The 12,081-nt window shown below is 38.7% G+C and overlaps 1 protein-coding gene and 1 non-coding gene across 2 annotated transcripts in view; one reads left to right on the forward strand and one right to left on the reverse strand.

The window, feature by feature from the left end:
* The window catches only part of PALLD (palladin, cytoskeletal associated protein), a 378,381-nt gene that overhangs the window by 241,497 nt on the left and 124,803 nt on the right, over positions 1-12,081 (forward strand). The window lies entirely within an intron of this gene.
* TRNAK-CUU (transfer RNA lysine (anticodon CUU)) lies at positions 5,163-5,235 on the reverse strand. The gene has a single exon. It is a non-coding gene; the product is annotated as a tRNA-Lys (tRNA).

Genomic DNA, 12,081 nt, shown 5'->3' on the forward strand with positions numbered 1-12,081 from the left:
GGGTGGGGGTCACAGAGGAAGGGGTCTTAAAAGAAGGTCAAGGATGAGTCCAGGGAGAGGGAAAAATTAACACATTGATAAACCAATCACAGTGGTTACTTTCTGTCCATAACAGAGTAGACTCCTAAACCAGTTGTATAAAGTCAGGCCCGTTCTGGCAATATTCAGACTTGGATTATCCACAAACTCAGTTCAAGGATTTGGTGTGACTTCAGATGTTTGATGGCTGGTTAGAACGGAGAAGTGTGCATGCCTTCAGGTGGGGGCCATGCCCTGCGCTTCCTGTGAGCACTGCTCAGCTCTGATTACTGAGCTATAGGTTTGAGATCAATAATCAATGAGCCACACACACCTGGCAGCTTTCCAACACTGCCTACTGACTAGACAAGTCCATCCAGCAAGGGGCCAGAGTTGATGGGCCATGAGGATGCCCAAAGCTAACCCACTTATGTCTGAATGTTCAGCTTGGCCTGCGAGAAGAAAGTATCTGGGTTTCGTGGAGCACAAGTCTTGCCTTTACTTGTCTGCCTTTTCTTTCCATTGATCTTTCTGCTGTTCCCTAAATCAAGTAGGTCTCCATGAACTTAGATGCACATCTTCAAAGTTCTATAGAATCCTGAAGGTCTGGCTTCCAATTAACAGGCACCTAAGAATCAAAACTAGTCTCTGAAACCAACAACACAAATAGATATTCCTCCAAAGGTCTCAGAACTCTTACCTCAAAATACACCTTGTATTTCAAATCCATGATTTGCATATCCCTTTGGCATGCATTTGTATGAATATCTGACAAAAGTATGCAAAATACAATAAATAGAAAATTTTCTGAGTATCCCCCTCCTGCAGAGGTAGTTAAAATATTCAAAGCATGATGCATTCAATATTATGACCTATTTTATACACAGAGTTAGAACCTGAAGACACATATAGTCTCTGGCCTGAACTTCAAAAACTTGTATTTGCTCAGAGCCTGGAAGAGACATTCAGGAGGTGGGCTCAACTAGCCTTGTTATTGTGTGGCCCTGCTTACCCAATTGTTACTTTCCCAGGATGAGTAAAAGGTGTGCAGCCATACATTCACACTGACAAATATCACCTCATTCTCCCAAAGATCACCAGGCCCAGAATTGGCCTCCTATGTGTCAATATAGTGCAGTCCAGCTCTTTGCAGTGGGGTTGTTCCTAAGTCTGGGTACACACACATATGGGGGCCTGTCTACACTCATCCTCAGCCATCATTCCCCGCCCCCAATACTCCCAACAGGGATTCTTTACCATCTGGTTCCATCAGGGCTACCGTCTTGTCCCTCTTGCTCTTAAGTTCAGTAGCCTTTGCCCAGAATCATGTCCCGGGATGCTTTGAAAGTTCCATTTGTCATCTAGTCTTTGGCATCTACTCAGTGTCCCCTGGAAGCTAGGGAGGAAAGACAGCAGCATGCCACTGTCACTTGCTGATCAAGAAAGCCCCTCTGAAAAGTGACATTTAAGATTTGTTGGGGGGAGGCAGGGTAGAAACAATATATATTTTTATAGATAGGAATATGTTTCCCATTAATAAACCATTTTGCTGATAGCAAAAATTTTAGCACAGGCATACACTGTCAGTTTGTGGTTGATTGACATATTGAACCTCTTTAGAACTGTATTACCAGTAATAGTATGTGCCTAGCACTCAGCCCTCACAGAAGGCCTAAGAGTCAGCCCTATTTTTATTCCCATTTTACAGATAAGGAAGCAGAGACACGGCGTAATACCATATTTAAGGTTACAGAGTTAGCAAATGGCAAAGCTAGGATTTGAACTCAGGCAGTGGGGCTTCAGAGCATAGGCTCCTAACACCATATAGCAGGCCAGATTAACACCAAAGTGATCCCATAAAAGTGACACCATCATCTCCCTCTTTGAATTTTTATATTATCTCTGCTCTTATTTTCATCTTAGTTATATACCTCTTCTTACATGTCTTTTTCAAGTCTCTCACTTTGCAAAATGGAGCCGATCTTTATGAAAAGATCGTCTCAAAGCCAATAGTATGAAACATCCTCAAAACACATACAACAGGGCACTGATCATGCCTTATAATAAAAAAGACCACACTTAATCAGGGTCACAGAGTTAAGGGGCTGAGATTTGATCTTATCTATCGAACCTTTTAAGTTGAAAGCCTATGAGTAGATAGTTCCTGTATTCTGTGAATGATACATGTACATTGTTCAAATTGTATTCTCCGCAGACTGTGTATGTCCTTGTCCCCTTATTATCAGGCCTGACACCCCAGTGGTGACAGCAAGAAGTATGCATCCCATTTATCTTTGTGTTTCCAGGGCTTAGCCATAGAAGGTGCTCAATAAATGTGCTGAATGAATGAATAAAGGAATTAATAAATGAGCAACGCTTGTCAGGCCCCACAAAAAAAAAGAAGCAAAAAAACTGAAGGGGGAAAGAGTGTGTAGAGTTCACTTACCGTATAATCTAGCTGTTCCTAAACCAGAATAATCCCCTGACTGCATGTGTGGTAGGCTTACATTATTCCTTAAGAGTTATGGTTTCAAAATGAGGCACCCCATCTTTGAAGGCTCCGTGCTGGCCTGTCTGTGACATTCCCTGAAGAATTTATAAGAGTATTATTTGGAAATAACAGTAACAAATGAAATTAGTAGGTTCAAGATCCAGGCATCAAATGATTGCCTTGAAGGGAATCGTGCTTATAAAGCCATTTGTGATTTGGGCACTTCAGCCTGCCTCCTGTCTCTCAAAGGGCTGATGTGTCTGCGGAAGCCCAAAATGAAACGTACTTTAAACGGATTTCCTGGAAGGAGCTTCTGGCAGGTGTTTATCATGGCAAGCCCTGCAAATAGCCTGAATGCAATAGGTCTTTTTAAAATCATGTTCCTTCAGTGGAGTGCCTGGGTGGCTCAGTTGGTTAAAATCATGTTCCTTCAGTTAGCTACTAAGGCTTGACAGTTGCAAGTTTAAGAAGTCAGCTGTAACAATAGGTAACATGCTTACTGGGTGTCAGGCATTATTACTAAGCAGCGTACAGGCATTATCTCATTTAAATTTCACAACATTTCACATCATTGTCAGAACATTACAAATGAGGAAAGTGAGGCAGACACCTGGCAAATATTTGTCTACATGTGGAATGAAATTAGAAATCCAAGCAATCTGACCTTAGAGCCTTCACTGTAAGCTATTGTCACATACCACCCCATGATGAATTTCATCTAGGATATGCCAAGACCTGCTGATCTTTGACCCCTTGCCTTTCTTTCTTAACTAATGTCTGTTCCCTAGCTTCCATGGGATCTGCTGAGCCCCACCCTGCACCCCTGCCCACCTCCCAGCCAGTTCTCCCACTCAGGTCCGAAAGGTCACAGGTACACACCCAACTTCAGATAGCATTTAGCTGGCTTCCCCTCTCACATTTAGGAAATGTTCGTTAAATGCTCCAGCCATTTAACAACTCTATTTAACTTTATTTTCAATTTAACCACATATCATTTCAATTTCCTTTTCCTCAGTATTGTATAGTCCTGGGAATAAAAGTTGGAAATGTGCCTATCGTAAGTTGAGTCATATTTTATGTGTCTCTTCCTCTCAAGCCACAATTTCCTTAACTTTTTTTTAGGATTAAGAAATATTTTTATTGTAAAATAAAACACAGACACAGAATATATGGCACACAAAACAAACATATGGCTTAATACTTATTCAGAAAAATAACATTTTATGATTTGTATATATGATGAATTCATATATAATGAATGACTTGCTTTATAGTAAGCACCCTGGTATCACCACTAGGTCAAGAAACAAAACTTTGCCCGAGAACCTCTGTCCATGTGATGAACCCAACTCCCCACCATCCCACAAAGTTATTACTCTAGTCTAATATAATATTCATGTTTCAGTTAATGTTTTGCATTTCATACATTTTTTAACATTAGGTTTCAATGACAATAAATAACACATAATTAATGGTAAAATTTGATAAGTTTTGACATATGTCTGTATATCTGTACAACCAAGAAAACGAATATGTCCATCATTGTCAAAAGTTTCTTGCTGCCCTTTGGAATCCCCTCTTCCTTCTACTCACTACTTTGAGGTAAAGTCAAAGTAGTCTGCATTCTGTCACTATGCATTTAATTGCATTTTCTAGAGATTTATGTAAATAGAATCATACAGCATGTACTCTTTTGTTTTTTTTGACCTGGCTTCTTTCACTTGGCATTATTGAAAATATATCCATGTTGCATTGCATGAATAATAGTTTATTTTTATTGATGAATAGGATCCATTACATATATATGTACATACCCATATATGACACATATATCTACACATGTGATATATATCCCAATTTATACATTCAGTTGATATTTAAATTGTTTTCAGTTTTTTATTATTACAAACCAAGCTACTTGTGTACAAGGCTTTAAATGGATTTATACTTTCCTCTTACATAAAAATCTAGGAATGGAACAGCTAGATTATACGGTAGGTGAATGTTTTACTTTTACCCCAAGTAAAGTTTTACTTTTACTTTCCAAAGCGGCATATCATTTTACTTTCCTACTATTATCAGTGTTTGAGAGTTCAGTCCTTCTACATCCTATCCAGTATTTGGTATCATCAGTTTTTCTCAATTTGAATCATTTCAATAGGTGTGTAGTAATATTTCATTGTGATTTTTAATTTTCATTTCCCTAATGAGTAATTAAAGCATCTTTTCATGTGCTTATTTGCTATCTGTATATCTTCTTTAGTGACCTGTTAACATCTTTTGCTCATTTTTAATTGTTTCCTTCTTATTTTCTTATTATTGAGTTCATTATATTATTTATATATATTCTAGACACAAGACATTTATCACATTATGCTTTGCAAATATTTTCTCCTTATTTGTGGATTGCCTTTTAACAGTCTACAGTGACAGCTGAGGTTTTTAATTTTCATGAAGTCAAATCATGATGGATCATATTTTTGATGTTTATATGTAAGGAATTCTTAGCTAATCCAAGCTCACAAAGATTTTCTCCTGTTTTCTTCTAAGCATACATAATATATATATAGGCTCAGACCTGTGATCTGATTTGTTGTTGATTGGTTGGTTGGTTGTTTAAAAATTTTTATTTATTTTTCATTAGGTAAGCTCTAGCCCAACATGGGGCTCAAACCCATGACTCTGAGATCAAGAGTCTCATGCTTTACCAACTGAGCCAGCCAGGCACCCCCTTAGATCTGTTTTGAATTAATTTCTATATATGGTGTGAGGTATAGATTGAATTTCTTGCTTTATTTCTCTCTCAAATAAACACACAAAAAATATTATCCTTTCTCCACTAAACTGCCTTTGTAACTTCGTCAAAAATGTATTGTCTGTATACTTATAGGTCTCTTTCTAGACTCTTTATTCCCTTTCCTTAGTCTCTTTGTTTGCCTTTATGCCAATACTACACTGATTTCACTACTGTAGCTTTATACAATGCCTTGAAATCAGTCATTTTAGTCCTTCCCTTTTGTTCTGTTTCACAGTTCTTTTGGCTATTCTAGGTCCTTTGCATTTCTATATGAATTTTAGAACCAGCTTGTCAGTTTCTATCTAAAAGTCTGTTGGGATTTGAACTGAGATTGCGTTGAATCAATAGATCAGTTTCAGAAAACCAAAATCTTGGAAACATTGAGTCTTCTGACTCATAAGTAAAGTATATCTATCTCTCCATTAACTAGGTTTAATTTCAGTGTATAGGATTTGTGCATCTTTTGTTAGATATATTCCTAAGTGGTTTATATTTTTATTCTACTGTAAATTGTTTTATATTTCAATTTCTGGTTGTTCATTCTTGGTGTACAGAAGTAAAATTGATTTTTGTATTTTGGTCCTGGAAGTTGCAACCTTTCGCAATGTAGTAGTCCTTTTTTTTTTGGAAATTTCATAAGATTTTCTACATAGACTCTAGCGGTTTTTTTTAAAGGCAGTTTTACTTCTCCTTACAAACTAGATGCCTACTATTTCTTTTTCTGGCCCTATTGCAGTGCCAATGCCTTTAATGTTGAATAGAAGTGGTAAGAGTGGACATTTTTGCTTTATTCTTGATGTTAAGGAGAAGGCATTCAGTGGTCTTTCACTGTTAAATGTGATATCAGCTGTGGTTTTTATAGATATCCTTTATTAAGTTAAGGAAGCTCCCTCCTTTTCCTAGTTTACTGAGAATATGTATCAGGATGTTGGATTTTGCAAAATGCTTTTTCTACCTCTATTAAGATTATTGTATAGTTTTCTAAAATATGGTGAATTACATTGATTTTCTAATGTTGAACCATCCTATTTCATCATGATATATTATCCTTTATATATATGATTGGGTTTGATTTGATAAAATTTTGCTTCGTTTCTTTGTTTTAAATATTCCCATGTACTAATAATTTGGGGACCCCTACCTAGCTTGTTAGTCTCTGTGCACTAAACTCCAGCTAAGCTAGCCAGAGCTTACTTTATGGCCATAAGTAATGGTTTTCTCCTCTGCTTTGAATATTTCTGTGATTTTGACCGAGGACCATTGACAATCAAAGAGCAGAAGCTCTCCCCCCTGCCCCCGCCCCCACACACAGAGTTTCTACAATTTCACATAGATTCTGATTGAGTTTGACCAGGAAAATAGTGGAAGAGAGAGGAAACAAGCCAAGTGTCTTTTCAACTTTCCTTAGTAGAGTTAACATAAAACTAAGACTATTCAGTAGGTCTCAGTGTGGCCTGTAGAAGATAGATATGGAGGAGAAGCTCTAAGTATTACCCCATGTGTTTGGGGTAGCACCGTAAATACTGTGTCATCCATTTATTGCTCTATAGGCCATCCTTGACACAAGCCTTCCTGCTGCCTTGGACTGAAATAGAGTCCTTGTCCCCAAGTAAATATGATGGGGAGGTAGGCCTTAGGAAAAATGTACAAATGTTACCTTAGACTAGAAGATTGCCCTCTGCCTATTGTCTTTAGCTTATCAACAAGCACCAGTGAATTTCAATATGACCATAGGGGATCTAGGCTCAAGGTTTGTAGATTTAAGCAGGAAGTGGTAAGTGATAACATGATATCTGTGTGACAGTAGAAGTTGGAAGGCAAAAATAAGAAGACAAGCAGGAGACAAACTCAGTAGGTTCCAATGGGTTTTATGCATAGATTCAGAGAGTATTAGTGGGAGCAGGGCCTGTGGAAACTTTCAAAGCTACCTCCCTCAGTTCACAGACAAAACTGTTAATCCAAGAACATCTCCTGCCCCCCCTTTTTTTCCCCTCCTCTTGATATAATCAGAAAATACTCCCTCCCACCCAAGTTTAGCCATAATTTATTTCCTTGAAAAACAGTGCCTCATCACACATGTTCAAGCCTTAGGTTAGTACACACAAAGGCACTTTGCACTTCCCGGGACTCTCACCACCCTGTTCAGTCAACACTGTCTAATTAGCACTCACTTCTAGGGCCTTCACCTGTCCTTTGAATCACCAGTCCTGCACTATAAGTCAGAGGGCCAGCTGGCTTGAAGAAAAGAACATACCTCTGCCAACAGTTCGTAATAATCTCAGATGATTTTATAACCAGCCCCAAAGAACCCAGAGGGGATACCAGACTCCCCTCAACCTGAGTCTGTCCTTTCGCACCCATTTTTCTCCCTCATGGATGAACTTCATGTGGTTGAGGGAGGGCACAGTGAGGGATGAACAAGGAAAAGGATGTGGGCAGGAAAACCAAAGCCAAGAGAGCTCTTCCTTACTCTTACCTCTTTTGTCTTTGTTCTCTTTGTTCTCTCTAGAGAAGGCTCTGCATGCTCCAGTCTCTGCTTTTTAAAAGAATTATTGGTGGGGTTCCTGAGTGGCTCAGTTGGTTAAGCGTCCAACTCTTGATTTCAGCTCCGGTCGTGATTGCATGGGTGATGAGGTCTAGCCCTGTGTAGAGCTCTGCGCTGACAGCACAGAGCCTGCTTGGAATTCTCTCTTGGCCCCTCCACAACTCGTGCCTGTGTACTTTCTCTCTCTCTCTCAAAATAAATACATGAACTTTTTTTTTAAAGAGAAGGATTAGTAGGATCTTTTTGTTTCTAACTCATAGAATCTTCACACTGGAAGACAGGGGGAGGCTGGACACTTTTTAGCAGACTTGTTTCACCCAGCCATCTCTAAGGAAGTGATCCAAACTATTCAGAGGCATGTGTTAAACCACAAGATGGATGAAGTACCTTGTATTATTACTATATTCAATGTATTTGGCCCATTTATGGGGACCAAAATATAAGTTTTTAAAATCAAAGTAGAGACTTAAACTCATCTCTTTTGTGTGCCTTATAACTCTTGTCGAACTGTGGTTGAATCCTGTTAGAGCAGTAGATACTCAATAAGTGTTTACATAACAAACCTTGACATAGTACTGATTGTATACCAAACACTCTTCTAAATATCTCAAAAACGTAAGTTCATCTGTTCCTCGCTCATTATAAGAAAGATGCTATCATGACGTACATTTTACAGATGAGAAAATGGCATCCAGAGAGATGGAGCAATTTGAGGTTGTACAACTAGTAAAGGGAGGAGCTAGCATTTGATCCCAAGGAGACTGGCTCTTAACACTTGCTAAGAATATATTGATACTGAATTTTTAATCATGAGTGTTGAGGCTTATAAGATTGTGATATGGTTCAAATAAGGATCAGATGAAGTTTTCATTGACCTAGAAGAACGAAGCACCAGATGTCAGAACATATTGTCTTTCCCAAAATTATCTGCTGGTTATTGGTTACAATCTGGTTGATCCCTTAGTAGTCGTATGTTTATTGCAGCATAGCCCTTACCCCACGTCACCTTTTTTAGTTAAAAGAGCATCGTTGCTTTTCTTACTCTATGGAAATAAAATAATCCTACAGCTATTTTGTCTTTTCACTTTTTGTGTACCTCGTTACAGATCTGAAATTACTCGTTTTTCTTCAGAAACCGTTAATTTTGAACTCGCCTATATAATAGACTGTTGGGGAGAAAACATTATTTTATTTTGATAGTGGAATACTGTCTTGTTTTGAAGTTTACAGGTTTGAACTCAATTTGAATATCTCCTACACACACTTCATTTCATCTAACTTCTGGATTCTGGGATAGCCGTGAACACATATTATTAGATTTTGTGCTTTATTTGGATTATAATGCACAGCACAGGAAAACTCTAGCTACTCTGTTGTGTTTTTATGGTTCCTACCCACTTACTAAAGGCTGTGATTATGTAAACACTGTTGGAACATTCTTTACCAACTCCTAGATTCTACTAGTTCTCCATAATACTCTGTATGTAATGACTCCGATGAGATTCATTTTCTCTTCTAATACCCTTATCACTTTATCTTCAGATTTCTTCTGTAATTCTTTATTTTGGTATATACTTTTCTATGCCTCCTATTCCTCACTTCTATTGTACTGTAAATTCTTCATATGGTTTTGTTAATCCATCTGTTAGAACCCTTTTGCACCAGGGGGGTGACCAAGTTGTCACTTAAGCTGCAATCCCTGACTGGTAGTTTCACTCTTTGAAGATTTTAATGTCATTTTCCTATTCTTCATGTATCTTTATGGAATATTAGAAACTAAATAAATATGTGCTATTTCTTACTAAGATTTATAGTACTCATAGCTATTCTATTTTTTATTGCTCTGGGATTTCTTCTTTGACACAAAATTGTATGGTGTTCTCTCTTACCCTACCTCATCCTTTTCCCTTTATGTAGCCAGTTCTTTTGTTTGCTTTAAATGTATGTTTATTTTGAGAGAGAGAAAGAGAGAGAGAAGACATAAGCAGTGGAAGGATAGAGAGAGAGGGAGAGAGAGAATTCCAAGCAGGCTGACCACACAGAGCCTGATGCGGGGCTCCATCCCACGAATCGTGAGATCATGACCTGACCCAAAGTCAAGAGTTGGACCCTTAACCAACTGAGCCACCCAGGTGCCCCTGTAGCCAGTTCTTAAGAAAGGGGGGGCCATGGATAAACCCAGTAGTTAGCTATAGGAATCATCCAGAAGCTAATGCCAAAGATTATATGCGTAATGTGCTGTACACGTTATTCTAAAAAGAGACATAGACAAGAGTCTGTATTTGAAAACATTCAAATGAACATTTTTAAGATGTCAACATAATGATATTTTCCCAGAAAGGAAGAGCCACACATATTTATTGGCTTGTTTCTAGCTTTTGTGTTGAGAAATTTGCTGGGTGTGATTTTTGACTGATAAGTTTGTCCTTAGGGCCTTTAATAGCTCCAGTGTAGCATAAAAATGAGGAAAACTACTGGACTCTGGCTATATATTCAGCAGGTTTGTGATTGTTGAACATTGTGGTATTTGAGAAGACTTATGAGGGTTTGGAGCTATCCAGTTGAGTGCAGTGGGGCAGGGCAGATGGGGAGCAGCCAGGTGGAGAACCATGCCATGCACTGGGCAGATACAGTTGTAGGTGCTTAGCATTGCCAATGGAGCAGTCAAATAACCACAACATAGTACAGGGCCGAAGGCAGAGGCCACGTGGCCCATCACAGCACACCATGGTGACATGATGACAGGAAGTCGGGGAGCAGATGCTGTTGGGAGGTTTGCGGGAGCTGGGCAGGCTGTCAACATTGAAGAAACTTGTCAGCAGGCAGTAGAGACCCAGCCACTGGGCTGCTAGTCAGAGTCAGAACTCCCAAGGACTATAAGGGTACACGGTCGAAGGAGCAGTAGTAACCAGGCAGTTTCCTAGGAGAGAGATTCAGAAATAAGGAGCCAAGACAGTTCACAACCATAGTTCCCAGAGGCCAAGGGTGAGCTGGACCAAAAGAAATTTAAGTAAAAACTTAAAGTCACTCCATCACTATATTGAAAATCTGTGATTTTCTGCTTTGCATTATTGTTTATGAATAGTGGGAAGGCCCACTTTTCCTGTCATTGTTTTGATTAAACAAAACGAAACAAAAAAACTACCCTGGCACCGATTAGAGGTAAACGCTGTCTCTACCTGCCTTTGGAAACCAGGTAACAATGCTTGGGGATTATCTGATTTTATTAGCCATGTCTCTTCTTGCCTCCATCAGCATGGAAAATCTAGGTAACAACAAGCAAACTTGACCAGACTGCTAAGAGTCGCTGAGACTTTATGTTTTCCTGTAGCTGTGTGAAACATTCAGAGGTGTGGATCCCAGCAGAGCACTGAGTTTCAAGAGAAACTTCGGTAAAGGGGAAGAAGCTTTTCAGAGCACACTACCTTGGGACACTTGTTTTTTTTTTTTTTTAGTGTCCTTGCAATTGTGATGCAGAGCAAATTATGCTGACTCTGATTTTGATCCCAAACCATTGGTAGATGCTTAATTTGAAAAGTATACAGACAGTGTCAAGAAAATTAATAAGGAAAAGTAAATTCAAATAAAAGGCAGTGAGCTGAAGTGTTTCCTTTTCATATGCTTTGTTTAGTTTTTGTCTGAAACCAAGATCAGCAAACTTTTTTGGTAAAGGGCCAAATAGTAAATATTTGGGATTTAGTAGGCCATATGGTCTCTATGGCAAAATATTCAATTATGTCCTTGTGCTGAGAGAGTGGCAATAGACAGGCATAAAAGGCATGGCATCATGCCACTAAAAGTCTATCTGTAGAAATAGGCAACAGGACAGATTTGGACCATGGGCCTTAATTTGTTGACCCATGGTCTAATGAAAACAAGAAAATAGCATTTCTACCTACAAATATGTATAATGTCCTATTGTCGTTGAATGGTGAAAAAAGCTACAAAAAGCAAAAGACACCTTTAGATGATTTTTAATCTTTTTTCTTGGATAGAGGCAATACTTATCATTTTGATTTAGTTAAATAATAAATACCAAATACCAGTTATATTTTTACTCAGTGCTAGAGGAGGGAAAAAATAGAGTATGTTGGTGACCTCTGACCTCCAGGAGCTTTTAGTGCGGTAGGGCAAAGAGACAGGTAATTGTGCAAAGCAGCAGTACAGACAGCATGCAGAGAGTAAGTGGAGGAGACTGTCAGAGGGGGAAAGACTAATGTGAACTGATTG

This window comes from Crocuta crocuta, unplaced genomic scaffold, assembly GCF_008692635.1.
Source record: "Crocuta crocuta isolate KB4526 unplaced genomic scaffold, BGI_CrCroc_1.0 scaffold429, whole genome shotgun sequence".
Lineage (NCBI taxonomy): Eukaryota > Metazoa > Chordata > Mammalia > Carnivora > Hyaenidae > Crocuta > Crocuta crocuta.